Source organism: Neophocaena asiaeorientalis, unplaced genomic scaffold (assembly GCF_003031525.2).
Source record: "Neophocaena asiaeorientalis asiaeorientalis breed wild unplaced genomic scaffold, Neophocaena_asiaeorientalis_V1.1 scaffold606, whole genome shotgun sequence".
Lineage (NCBI taxonomy): Eukaryota > Metazoa > Chordata > Mammalia > Artiodactyla > Phocoenidae > Neophocaena > Neophocaena asiaeorientalis.
This window is the reverse complement of record NW_020173687.1, coordinates 5,887,136-5,900,373: the sequence shown is the minus strand read 5'-3', so window position 1 is coordinate 5,900,373 and position 13,238 is coordinate 5,887,136.

Below are 13,238 nucleotides of genomic sequence, written 5' to 3'. Positions count from 1 at the left end.
CTCCTGGTACTCCCGCCCCAGCTCTCTCGCCCCGCATCCCCCTTCCCTTCCAGTATCGTTGCTCCCAGGATCCTCTAGGAGTCCCTTTTTTCAGATCAATTTCCAGGACGTTTCACATGATGGTGGTTTCATGTTTCCCCCTCTCTGGACCCTTTCACTAGTGTCCTCACAGTGTGGGACAGCCACCCCGGTGGGGAGGTGAGACAGTGGAGCTGCCGCACAGATGCTCATTTTTTCATCTATTTTAATGAGCAAGGCTGAATTTATTAATGTTTAGAAGTGGGTTTAAAAGAACTCTATTAGCAAGTAAAGGGAACGGGGGCCCAAGGCTGAGCAAAGATCACAGATGTGGTTCTCACGATACTGGCACGTAGTTTCTCACACTGGAAATCGCTTCGGGCTGGGGGCTGGAAGCCCTTTGGGGTGTGTGGAGGAGGCAGGGTGGGGACTGGTTTTAAGTCCTCTCTCTCTGGGGAAAGAGCTCTGACCTTGAGCGAGTAGGGTGACAAGCTGTCCCAGTTTTCCTGGGGCTTTTCTGCCAGGTTTTGCATTCAAAATCTCATGTCCTGGGAAGCCCACTAGTGCCAGGCAAACCCTAAAACAAGCCCAAACAAGCTTGTTCCCTGTGCTGCTCCCTCGAGCCCATCCTGAGGGCCTGACTTTCTCTAAGGGCCCCTCTCCCACCCTTCAGCTCCCCTCCCCTCTCAGGGAGCAGGCTCCAGCGCCATCTCTAGACCCACCCACACAGGGGGCTTCCTCTGCCCCCTGCAGATGTCACTGTGTGCTATGTCCCTTCTGGGGCCCCAGGCTGCCCACAGGAGGACAAAGAACCTCTGGTGGGGAAATCAGGGTTCATCCCAGGACCCCTACCTGCATCTGTATAGAGCTGCCAGGACAGAGTGCTGCCAGCTGGGGGTTTGCATCTGCTGGGAAGTTTGTTTTTGTTTGTAACTTTATTTTAATTTGTGGTAAAATACACAAAGCAGAAAATCGACCATCTTAGCTGTTTTGAAGCCAATCTCTGGAACTCTTTTCTGCTTTTACTTTTATTTGCATTTATTTTTTGCAGCATTTATTCCCGGGCCATAAGTTTTTGTTTCTTCAATTTCTTCTGGGATATCTTTTTCTTCTGGGCAACCTCCTCTTCTGGTTTAGGAACAATCTGTTCTTTTTCAGTAAGGATCATCTCAGTGTGGCACGGAGAGCTCAGGTATGGGTTGATCCGACCATGAGCTCTATAAGAACTCTTTTCATCTTGCAAAACTGAAACTCTGCCCCATTAAACAATAATTCCCCACCCCACCCAACCCAGGCCCTGGCACCCACCATTCTACTTTCTGTGTCTGTAAATTTGACTACTCTGGAACCTCGTCTAAGTGGAATTGTATAATATACGTCTCTTATCTTACATCCCGTAATGTCCTCTTATCTCACATCTTATCTCTTATCTCACATCCCGTAATGTCCTCAGGGTTCATCCGTGTTGTAGCAGGTGTCAGAATTTCCTTCCTTTTCAAGGAATGAATAATATTCCATCGTATGGATGGACCCCATTTTGTTTATCCACTCATCCCTCCGTGGACACTTGGGTTGTTTCCACTGCAGATGTTTTTTTTGTTTTGTTTTGTTTTTAAGACATACTTTGAGGCAGGAATAGAAAGGAAACACCAGGAGTGGGAAGTACCCTGGGAGCTGGGCTGTGATGGGCAGCCTGAGTCCTGGCTAAAAGAGAAAAGGAAGGTGAACATGTGCTGGAGGAGAGAAGAGGAATGAGAAAGAAGGAGAGGGGCTGAGAGCACTGTTTGTGCATTGGCCCCTTTTGAAGCTGGTAGTTGATTCCCTGTCAGAGGCTCTTGGGATAATATTTACTAAAGCCTCCCTGTTGATTGAGCACTTACCATGAGCCAGGCCCTGTCAAAGGGGTTGGTACGTGAAAATTCACTTCATTCTCGACGTAACTCTTGTAGGTGGATGCTGTTACCCCCACTTTACAGACAAGGAAACTGACCCACAGATGTGTCACTGGTCTACGAAATCTGGGTTGAAAACTAAAAAGCATTTAAAAGTATCGTAGACCGGGGGTCTCAGGCTTTTAGCCCACGTCCAAATCACCCGCAGGGCTTGGTAACCTTTATGTGATTTCAGCCCGCCCCCGGGGGGTTCTGATTCGGGAAGTGCCTCTGGGGCTGCATAAGGTGCTCTGGCTTGATGGAGAGTTCCTGTAGAAAGGGTGGCAAAGAGGACCCATCATGGACTACCCCATGTGTTCAACATCAAGAGAATACTGCAGAAAAGGCCCCTCTTTCTCCAAACCTGTCGCTGAGAATCATGTACGGTGCTGGGCACTAGCAGAAATAGATCGACCTTCATTCAGCACGACACGGCACTTCTGTCCAGAGTCTGGGAGTCCTTGGCTGTAAAACGGGGTCAATGGTACCTGCATTGTAGACTCCTGTGAAAGCTCCCTGGATCAGCTGGGTGGGGCATCACATGACATCTTAAGTGATTGGTTCTCCAGCATCGTTTCCATGGTAAGCAAAGCTCCTGTGGCCTTTGGATTTTCCCGTTTGTGACCTCAGTGGCAAAGCCTGGTTGTCACTGGGTCTGTGCCCCTCACAGCTGAAGTTGAAAGTGTTCCAGTTCTAACCCTGCCGACTACAGGAAGGAGACTAACCCCCTGGTACCCAACCGGGGACAACTTTTTATGGCATTTCTTTCTTTCTTGTTGGCCAGAAGTGGTCCTTGGAGCATTCTGAAGAAGTCAGAGGAGATGGATTTATGTTAACGAGCAACTTTTTTCCCCTTTTCACAAAGTAACACGTCTGTAGTTATCGGTCTAGGAAAGGCATATAATTAGACAGAAAAAAACAGCACCATCCGTAGCCCACCTCCCAGACATGGCAAGAGACAGTTGGGGCCTCTTGTTGAACCTGAGGCATAAACCCATAGAGGGGAGGATAAATCCGCAGCTCAGAGTTTCTGCTGCTTGTCTGTGGTTTTGTCCCAAGAATTTTGGCAGCTGTGCCTGGTTTGGGAGGTTGAAGGAGAGGTGAGGTGTGAAGAGGATAGAGGTTTTGTTTTTGTTTTTGTTTTTTGAGAACCTGGAGTTCCAAACAGATAAACGAGCGGTGCTAAAAGGAGTCCTAAAAGCATACTTGGCCCCCCCTGCCACCCAAAACAGATTAGTTGTCATTTTTGATGTTTTTCAAGAGTATATACTTACTTTTTCTCAGGAAATTGACGTGCTGGCAGTCAAATTGTGAATATTTTAACGGTTTTTGCAGTGTTATTTTTCATTTGTTCTAGAACATGATTTCTCAACCCCAGCGTGATTGACACATGGACCAGATAGTTCTTTTTTGTTTGTTTTGTTTTTGTTTTTGTTTTTACGGTACGCGGGCCTCTCACTGTTGGGGCCTCTCCCGTTGCGGAGCACAGGCTCCGGATGCGCAGGCTCAGCGGCCATGGCTCACGGGCCCAGCCGCTCCGCGGCATGTGGGATCTTCCCGGACCGGGGCACGAACCCGTGTCCCCTGCATCGGCAGGCGGACTCTCAACCACTGCGCCACCAGGGAAGCCCCAGATAGTTCTTTGTTATGGGGCCACCTTGAGCATTGTTGGATGTTTAGCAGCATCCCTGGCCTCTACCCACGAGATGCCAGCAGAAACCTCTTCTCACCCCCCCTCCCAAACCCATGACAACCCAAATCATCTGCAGACAGATGTCCCTGTGGGACAAAATGACCGCTGTTGTAGAAAGTTCCTGGAAGACATACCCTTGCATCTCCTCAAGCATAAACAGAGCCCAAAGTGTAGTTTATGATATTGGTCTATGTGATGATTCTTTTTTTTTTTAAGGGATTCCACTTAAGAAAATAGCTAATTAAGCAAGAGGATGAGAGCATTAATAATATAGCTAATGTTATATCCCATGTGGTTGGTGTTTGTGTGTGTGCGTACTTATGCTTTAATATCCATTACATTTAATTACAATTAGCATTGCATTACACTTACTATTATGTTACTAATTTCATTTAACCAAGAAAAGGGGGCTTTGGGGGTAATTTAAGCTTTTTATTTCTTTTTTTTTTTTTACATGACCAGCTTCCTGACTGAAGGATACTATTACATATCAGATATAAAGAGAGCTTTTCCAACAGACTTGAAAAATGGTTGTTGATGAACAGAAAATAGCTGTTAAAGAAGAATTGCCCCAGAACATTACAGATGGGGATACCCTACAGGAAATTGCAACTGCTTTTGAGACAGTTCACAAATAGGTATTTTATTCACTCAGTGGCCAACTGATTTTTATGAAACTGAACCATGTACAGGGAGTTTTTAGTAGGAGAATTTCTAATTTCCTACAAATGGAGAGGCGACCTCCTCTGAAGAACCAGGAGGCTTTTTATTCTCAAACTTGCCTTGGGAATCCATAAATGAAAAGACGTTTACTACAATTGGACAAATAAGATTTGTCTTGCAGAATCTCATTTGGCCAAGCTCAACAAATCATCTTGTGGAGAGGCTTATTTACTATAGCGTGTGTGTGTGTGTGTGTGTGTGTGTGTGTGTGTGCACGTGTGTGTCCTTACATGTGCAAAACAGAGCCGTGGGCTATTTTATTTATAATTTCTCATTTTGCTCAAATTTTGTTAACAAAATTAACATGAGGATCCTAAAGGGTGTTTTGTCGTCATAGGAATCAGTCCACCAGTATGGAAAAAAGAAAAGAGGACGAATGTGTTACCTCCATTTTCCAACTAAATATGCCATTTCATTATAAATATTGCATGTATCTTATAGAAAATTTGGTGAATGCAAAAGAAACTTAATATCATAACTAAGTTTGTCACTCCAAGGATATTGCTGTAAAAAGGTTGATATATTTCCTTCCAGGCTTTTATTTTTTATTTGTGTGTGTATACATACGATTTTAAACAAATTAAGACGATACTTTTTTCAGTTTTCAGTTCCATTTCACTTTCTGTTGTGTCCTGAGCATTTCCCCCAGGAAATACGATTTTCAGGGAAAAGTCGCTGATAGTGAGTGAGGCACACAAACAAGGCTGCCACGGACGGTTGTGCAGGCCGTAAACCTGGTGCAAACCTGGGGGCTACAGTGTGAATGGTCTTACCTGAAACATCATTCCCACTTCACAGACTAGAGAACCAAGGTTCAGAGAGGGTCAGTCGCTTGCCTGAGGTCACTTCTCTGGCTTGGAGTCAGGCCCCACTAAGCTGTGACGTGCTCTCGCCCCGGGATGGAGTCTGCAGGACGGAAGCCCTGACGGTTGGGGCAATCCCCCCGCCCCCCCACTTCCTGTCTTCCGAGTCTGTCGTCTGCGAATCAGTCACTCCCGCCCTGCTTCCCAGCCTGGGTGGCAAACACTGAGCTGAAAAATATGGATTGAGAAACAGCAATGCAGAGGGAGCCTGCCTCCTCTCCCACCCGCTTTCGGCTGCCCTTGATCTAAACATTGTGATGTGAACTGCTTACCACCAAGAGCAAAACCCCAAACAGGCTGCGCCTTTGGCCAACGTGCATTGGATGAGTTTGATTTATTGCCTGCGTCTGAAGGGATCCTCAAACAATGCAGAGCTTCTGGTGGCCTGTCTGGAAACAGGCTCCCACAGTCACCAAGCCCAGCTCTGAATCAGCCTCCAGATCTGCAGGAGAATCTTCAAAGTCCAGTCGGCTGGGTTTCCAGCAAGACCCGACTGCGGCCTGGGAACCAGCGCGGAAATATTGACTGAATGCTATTTTCGAATGTGGCAATGGTTTTGAGGCCGATTTCCTCATGAGGAGTCCCTTTTGTATTTTTATTTTTCACTGTGTTGTCATTGCCTGGGAGCTCGTGTGAATTCAGGCTTCCGACATCCTCAGTAGAGGCTGTGAGAACCCGGGGCTCGCAGGCTGATTTCCATCGGTCTGTCGGTGGCCACGTCCAGTGAACGGACGGCTCTGGGGGGAAAGGGGCAGGACGGGGCGGACAGCCAGCCGCCCAGAGGAGGACAGCGTGCCTTCACAGCTGGACTTCTCTGCTCAGCCCGCTCCCTCCCCTTCCTCACAGGATGTGACGATCCCCCAATCGATCGAATGCCCGATGCTCACACAGCACTCTGTGCTCTTCATAAAAGGATCAAATAGACAAACCGTGGCACAGCTGGATGATGGAATATGACTCATCAATAAAATGAAATTAGCTCTCAAGCCACAAAAAACACAGTGAGGGATCTTACGTGCGTCTTGCAAAGTGAAAGAAGTCAGTCTGAAAAGCTTACGTGCTCTGTGATGCCAACTGTTGAGATTCTGGAAAAGGCCAATCGATAGAGACAAGATGAAAATCAGCGGTTGCCGGGGGTTGGGGGCAGGGAGGCGAGGCGACGGATGAATGGGGGAGCAGCGGGAATGTGTAGGGGGAAGAAACTATTCTCTATGACACTGTAACTGTGGGTACATGTCATTATACATTGTACATCATACCTTACACACGACACAGTATACAACACCAAGAGTGAGGCCTACTGGAAACTAGGATCGAGTTAATGAAGTATCAGTATTGGTTCATCAGTTGTAACAAATGCACCACGCTATTGCAAGATGTTAATAATAGGGGAAACTAGAGCTGGGGGAAGTGAGGGTATATAGAACTTTTCTGTAGTTTTTGCTCAGTTTTTCTGTAAACCTAAAACTGCTATTTTTGAAAATAAAGTCTATTAATTAATTTTTTTATGGCTTCGTTGGGTCCTCGTTGCTGCACGCGGACCTTCTCTAGTTGCAGTGAGCAGGGGCTACTCTTCGTTGCAGTGCGTGGGCTTCTCTCATTGCGGTGGCTTCTCTTGTTGCGGAGCACGGGCTGTAGACGCACAGGCTTCAGTAGTTGTGGCTCGCGGGCTCAGTTGCTCCGCGGCATGTGGGATCTTCCCGGACCAGGGCTCGAACCTGTGTCCCCTGCATTGGCAGGTAGATTCTTAACCACTACACAACCAGGGAAGCCCCAAAGTCTATTAATTTATGATTTTTAAAAATCATCCCCAAGTCTATCAATGGCATCCTTTGACATTTGAAATAAAATCCCAAATCTTTGCCTCGTCTGGCCGAAGGCTGACACGGTCTGTGCCTGTTCACCCATCTGACCCCCCTTCTCTCCCGATGGTCTGTCCTTGCTGGCTTTTCTTTAGTCACGCTGACCTCCATCAGTCCCTCCAACAGCTCTCAGGACATTTGCACGTGCTGGGCCTTCTGTCTCCTCCTATGGCTGGTTTCTCCCTTTTCCCAGGTCAAAGCTTTATGTCAAAAAACCTCCCTAACCACACCAACTAAAGGAGGTTTCTCTTAGAAATTTCTACCACTGAGCCTTTCTTGCTTCACCACTAATAGCTTTTGAAAGCAGCTGCTTTTTTGCATATATGCTTATTTGTTTTATTTGGTTACGTATTGCTCTACCATTCTCCCTCCCTCAAATGTAAGGCAGGAGATACTAATGAGGGCAGGGAGGTTGGTCTGTTTGGTGACTGATGTATCTTAGTGCCTCCAATTGTGTCTGGCACACAGTAGACGTTCAATAAATGACTCACTGTGCATTTACTGACACCTACTGTATTTCAGTGTAAGAAATAAGAGCCAGGGCTTCCCTGGTGGCGCAGTGGTTAAGAATCCACCTGCCAATGCAGGGGACACGGGTTCGAGCCCTGGTCCAGGAAGATCACACATGCTGTTGAACAACTAAGCCCGTGCACCACAACTACTGGGCCTGCGCTCTAGAGCCTGCGAGCCACAACTTCTGAGCCCGTGTGCCACAACTACTGAAGCCCATGCGCCCTAGAGCCTGTGCTCTGCAATGAAGAGCAGTCCCCGCCCCTCGCTGCAATTAGAGAAAGCCCGTGTGCAGCAACGAAGACCCAACGCAGCCAAAAAAAAAAAAAAAGTCCCAAACTCCCACAGTATCTACGGTCACACAGGCCAGTTCAGTGTGAGAGGGATGACACAAAGGTGAGAATGCCAGGAGGCAAGGATTGCTCTACGCCATTCTGGAGGCATTCACCCCACCAGATGCACTGAGTTCATTTTCTCGCCAAGTGGGCCAGAATTGATGGATAACTCTGGTCAGTGACAAAATCCTGGGTGGTGTCCCCAGCCAAGAAGATCATGGCTTGTCTTTCGGTTTTGATCATTTTTACCTTATTTTTAACACCTCACGCGTTTTTTTTCCTTGCGTGGTGGGAGGCCTTTGCTGTTCATACTTCACCCTCTGTTGGAGACGACCCGAGAGACCAACCCAAGCTGATTTAGTCCCCGAGACAACGAGCTAGGAATTTATAATTAGAGCGGGAAGTAAAGGAAATGAATTTGTCTGGCAAAAGGCTATAAAATAATTCTACTGCCAGACACAGAATCTGCCATCGGAAAACAGATGGGAATATTATGGAAATATAACAAATGCCAAGAAGGATCAGGAAAGGCAACTTGTAGCTATTTAAATGGTTTTCTAAAACATTTGTTTAATCAGGGCTGTACAGAATGCCAAAACGAGTGATGGGAGCGTGAGGCATTCTGCCAGCCCCGTCTGCACGTGCAGACACAGCCAAATGCAGAGGGTGACCACTGGAATCGTGTTTGGGGATCAGGCAACAGCCTCCCAACTGATGGGCACGGAAGGCGATTCCCGGAGCTTGGAGTACTTGGGGTCCCCCAACCCAACGCTTCTTTGCTGTGTGAGGTTCTGCATGTGAACTTGGCCGGGTTTCAGCTGATGTTGTTGTTTCAACACCTTTGCAGAGGCCTTCGGTGGAGAAGTGGTCTGGAGTTTAGGACTGAAGATGAAGGAAGTAAATAGCAGCATATAAATGAAAGAGATTTTACTCCCAGCAAACACGCCGTGGGTAATGAAGGCTGGGGTCAACGTTGCAGCGTGGAAGGCAATGTCCCCAAGTGTATCGTATTTGTTATGTGCAATCATAGGAAGAAAGAAATGCCTTAATTTGAGGAGCATGTCCCAAAACACTACAATGTGCAGTGAGAAGTGACAATGATGACAAAATAGGAGCTAAATTTGGAATATTCATATTTAACCTCCATTAAGAGGTAACTCTCCAAACCTCCATTAAGAGGTAACTCCCCATTCGACTCTGAAGGAGAAGGTAAGCGATGGTCAGAGTTATAAAAGTGGACCTTGACTTAGGCCAGAACGGGTGGGAGTGGGGAGGCCTCCTGAGGAACCGCTATTTAAGCAAAACACGAGGAGTGAGTAGTGCTTGTAGGGGAAGGGGACAAGTCTTATTTTCCCCACTACAGGGTGGAGGAAAAGGAACCCACCCCCAGCTCTGCCCTTGACGTGTGATTCCAGTCTTCCCTGGACACAGTTCTCCCCACATCAAGTCGGATTTACTTATTAACTATGCACATACGTCAGGAAACAAGTGCAAGTTAAAAGTGATAACGTGTGGCATGCCCAGTGCCTGACACATAATCCTAACAACAGTGACAACAATGCAGTAATAATAACCAGCTGCTGTCAGAGCCCTGGCTCTGCCAAAGACCAGATCTCAGTGCCTCGCCTGGACCAACTCACTTCCTTCTCTCCACCACCCCATGCAGCAGGTGGTGTCACTTTCCCATCTTACAGATGAGGAAACTGAGGCCCAGAAAGGCTAAGTAACTGGCCCAAAGTTGCATCAGCAGTATGTGGCAGAGCCAGGGCAGCTAATTTGAGAAGGGGGTTTGACTGTGCAGATACACAGCCCCTGCCTTTACCCTGCCCCATTTCAGTCCTTCTCTCTACTGGGTCCTACAAAGGCCTTACCTATCTTGACTACCCAAATAAAACTCCTTTAAAGAGGTACCTGCAGTATGGAGGTTACTTAAAAAACTAAAAATAGAACTACCATATGACCCAGCAATCCCACTACTGGGCATATACCCAGAGAAAAACATAATTCAAAAAGACACATGCACCCCAATGTTCATTGCAGCACTATTTACAATAGCCAGGTCATGGAAGCAACCTAAATGCCCATTGACAGATGAATGGATAAAGAAGATGTGGTACATATACACAATGGAATATTACTCAGCCATAAAAAGGAACAAAATTGGGTCATTTACAGAGATGTGGATGGACCTAGAGACTGTCATACAGAGTGAACTAAGTCAGAAAGAGAAAAACAAATATTGTATATTAACGCATCTATGTAGAATCTAGAAAAATGGTCCAGATGAACCGGTTTGCAAGGCAGAAATAGAGACACAGATGTAGAGAACAAATGTACAGACACCAAGGGGGGAAAGCAGGGGGTGGGTGGTGGTGGGATGAATTGGGAGATTGGGATTGACATATATACACTAATATGTATAAAATAGATAACTACTAAGAACCTGCTGTATAAAAAATAATAATAATAAAATTCAAAAAAAAAAAAAAAGAGGCGCCTGCGGTAGCTCCGTGGGAGCACGTGTCAGCATCTCTGGTGTGCAATTCGGCATTGTCTGTTTCCGAATCTGTAGACCTCGGTGGGTGTCTAGTGAATGCTTTTCTCGGGGGCCAGCAATAGTGCCCTTCGGATGTCCTTGGACACAGGTCGGACTGATCTATGTGCAAAGGTTATTCACAGCAGCCTGACTTTGGGTAGTGAGGGTATGGGAACAGCACAAATGTCCCTCAATGTGCTTAAATTCGGTCATGTAGTTGATGGACATCTGCATGGTGTGATGCTAGAGTGCTCTGAAAAGAGCGGGGATGTTCTGTATGTACCAATTCAGAGAGTCTCCTGAGATAGAGCAAGTACAAAAGCAGGAGGCAAAACTGTGCAGGACACCCAAGCCATTGTGCCCGGGGATACGGACATCATGTGCACGTTTGTAAGAAACGTGAGCAATCCCACGACGGTTGCCCAAGAACTCAGTAACGGGGGTTCGTTTGTCTCTAGGGAAGGGAGCAGAGAAATTGGGGGTTCAGGGGTGGGAGAGAGGCTTACATTTCCCTGCACAGCCTTTTGCAACGCATTTGAAAATTTATTGTGTGTATATACATGTACTATTAACAGATGTATGTGTCAAGAAAAGATAAAACATAGAAACAACTCAGGGGCCTAGGAGAGATGCTCCTTTTAACGCCTGGGGGGGAATATTCCTTCTGAGAGCATGTCATGAGCACAGGTGTGGGGCTTTCCCCACATTTCTGGAGGGGCACCTGCCTCCGTTTCCATCAAGCATCTGGTTTCCCTCTGAAGCCCCTTCCGAGGGTGGGCTAGCCGACATTCAGATGGCATGAGTGTCCTCAGAGGCTGCCAGGCCCTCCAGAGCTGTTCCACGTAGCCCCTCAGCAACCCCAAGGTGCCTCTGGGGAGGGTCAGCGTTCACTGTAATTACGGCCCCCGCCACACCGGTGTCCACAGTCATTAGAAAAACACCCCCGCCAGCTGCCACCCTCACAGCTGAGCACGGTCCATGCAGAGGGTAAGCAGGCGCCCGGGTGCTCAGCATGACACCCCGATTTGGGACAGTCTCTAACATTCCCCACGGCCTGCTTCAGGCTGGATGCTCGTGTCCTTTGCAGCCGACCCTCCCCCTTGCCGGCATTGCTGTTTTCCCAGGAGATGTTTGGATAGATGTGCAAAAGCATCATTTTCAGGAAAGACAAGGCACCGACCTATGGGACGCTGTTGTCATGGGCACGGAGAGCCGGACAGAGAACTATTGCCCTCCAGGAACTGCCTCACCGCTGAGACACCAGACCACAGGCCCCTCCATGCCTCACTGATTCCGTCTTATTTGACCTGATTCTCCCTGATTTATTATCTTTCAAGACTCAGCCATAATCTCAGAGGTCATGCAATGGGCTGAGAGCTTTACATACATTCTTTTTTTTTTATTCATCTTTATTGGAGTATAATTGCTTTACAATGGTGTGTTGGTTTCTGCTTTATAACAAAGTGAATCAGCTATACATATGCATATGTTCCCATATCTCTTCTCGTGTTTCCCTCCCTCCCACCCTCCCTATCCCACCCCTCTAGGGGGTCACAAAGCACCGAGCTGATCTCCCTGTGCTATGTGGCTGCTTCCCACTAGCTATCTATTTTACATTTTGTAGTGTATATATGTCCATGCCACTCTCTCACTTCGTCCCAGCTTCCCCTTCCCCTTCCTGGTGTCCTCAAGTCCATTCTCTACGTCTGCATCCTTGTTCCTGTCCTGCCCCTAGGTTCTTCAGAACCTTTTTTTTTAGATTCCATATATATGTGTTAGCATACAGTATTTATTTTTCTCTTTCTGACTTACTTCAGTCTGTATGATAGTCTCTAGGTCCATCCACCTCACTACAAATAACTCTTATTTTGTTTCTTATTATGGCTGAGTAATATTCCATTGTATATATGTACCACATCTTCTTTATCCATTCATCTGTTGATGGACATTTAGGTTGCTTCCATGTCCTGGCTATTGGAAATAGAGCTGCAATGAACATTGTGGTACATGACTCTTTGAATTATGGTTTTCTCAGGGTATATGCCCAGTAGTGGGATTCCTGGGTCATATGGTAGTTCTATTTGTAGTTTTTTAAGGAATCTCCATACTGTTCTCCATAGTGGCTGTATCAATTTACATTCCCACCAACAGTGCAAGAGGGTTCCCCTTTCTCCACACCCTCTCCAGCATTTATTGTTTGTAGATTTTTTAATGATGGCCATTCTGACTCGTGTGAGGTGATACTTCATTGTAGTTTTGATTTGCATTTCTCTAATGATTAGTGATGTTGAGCATCCTTTCGTGTGTTTGTTGGAAATCTGTATATCTTCTCTGGAGAAATGTCTATTTAGGTCTTCTGCCCATTTTTGGACTGGGTTGTTTGTTTTTTTGATATTGAGCTGCATGAGCTGCTTGTAAATTTTGGAGATTAATCCTTTGTCAGATGCTTCATTTGCAAAATTTTCTCCCATTCTGAGGGTTGTCTTTTGGTCTTGTTTATGGTTTCCTTTGCTGTGAAAAAGCTTTTAAGTTTCATTAGGTCCCATTTGTTTATTTTTGTTTTTATTTCCATTTCTCTAGGAGGTGGGTCAAAAAGGATCTTGCTGTGATTTATGTCATAGAGTGTTCTGCCTATGTTTTCCTCTAAGAGTTTTATAGTGTCTGGCCTTACATTTAGGTCTTTAATCCATTTTGAGCTTATTTTTGTGTATGGTGTTAGGAAGTGTTCTAATTTCATACTTTGACATGTAGCTGTCCAGTTTTCCCA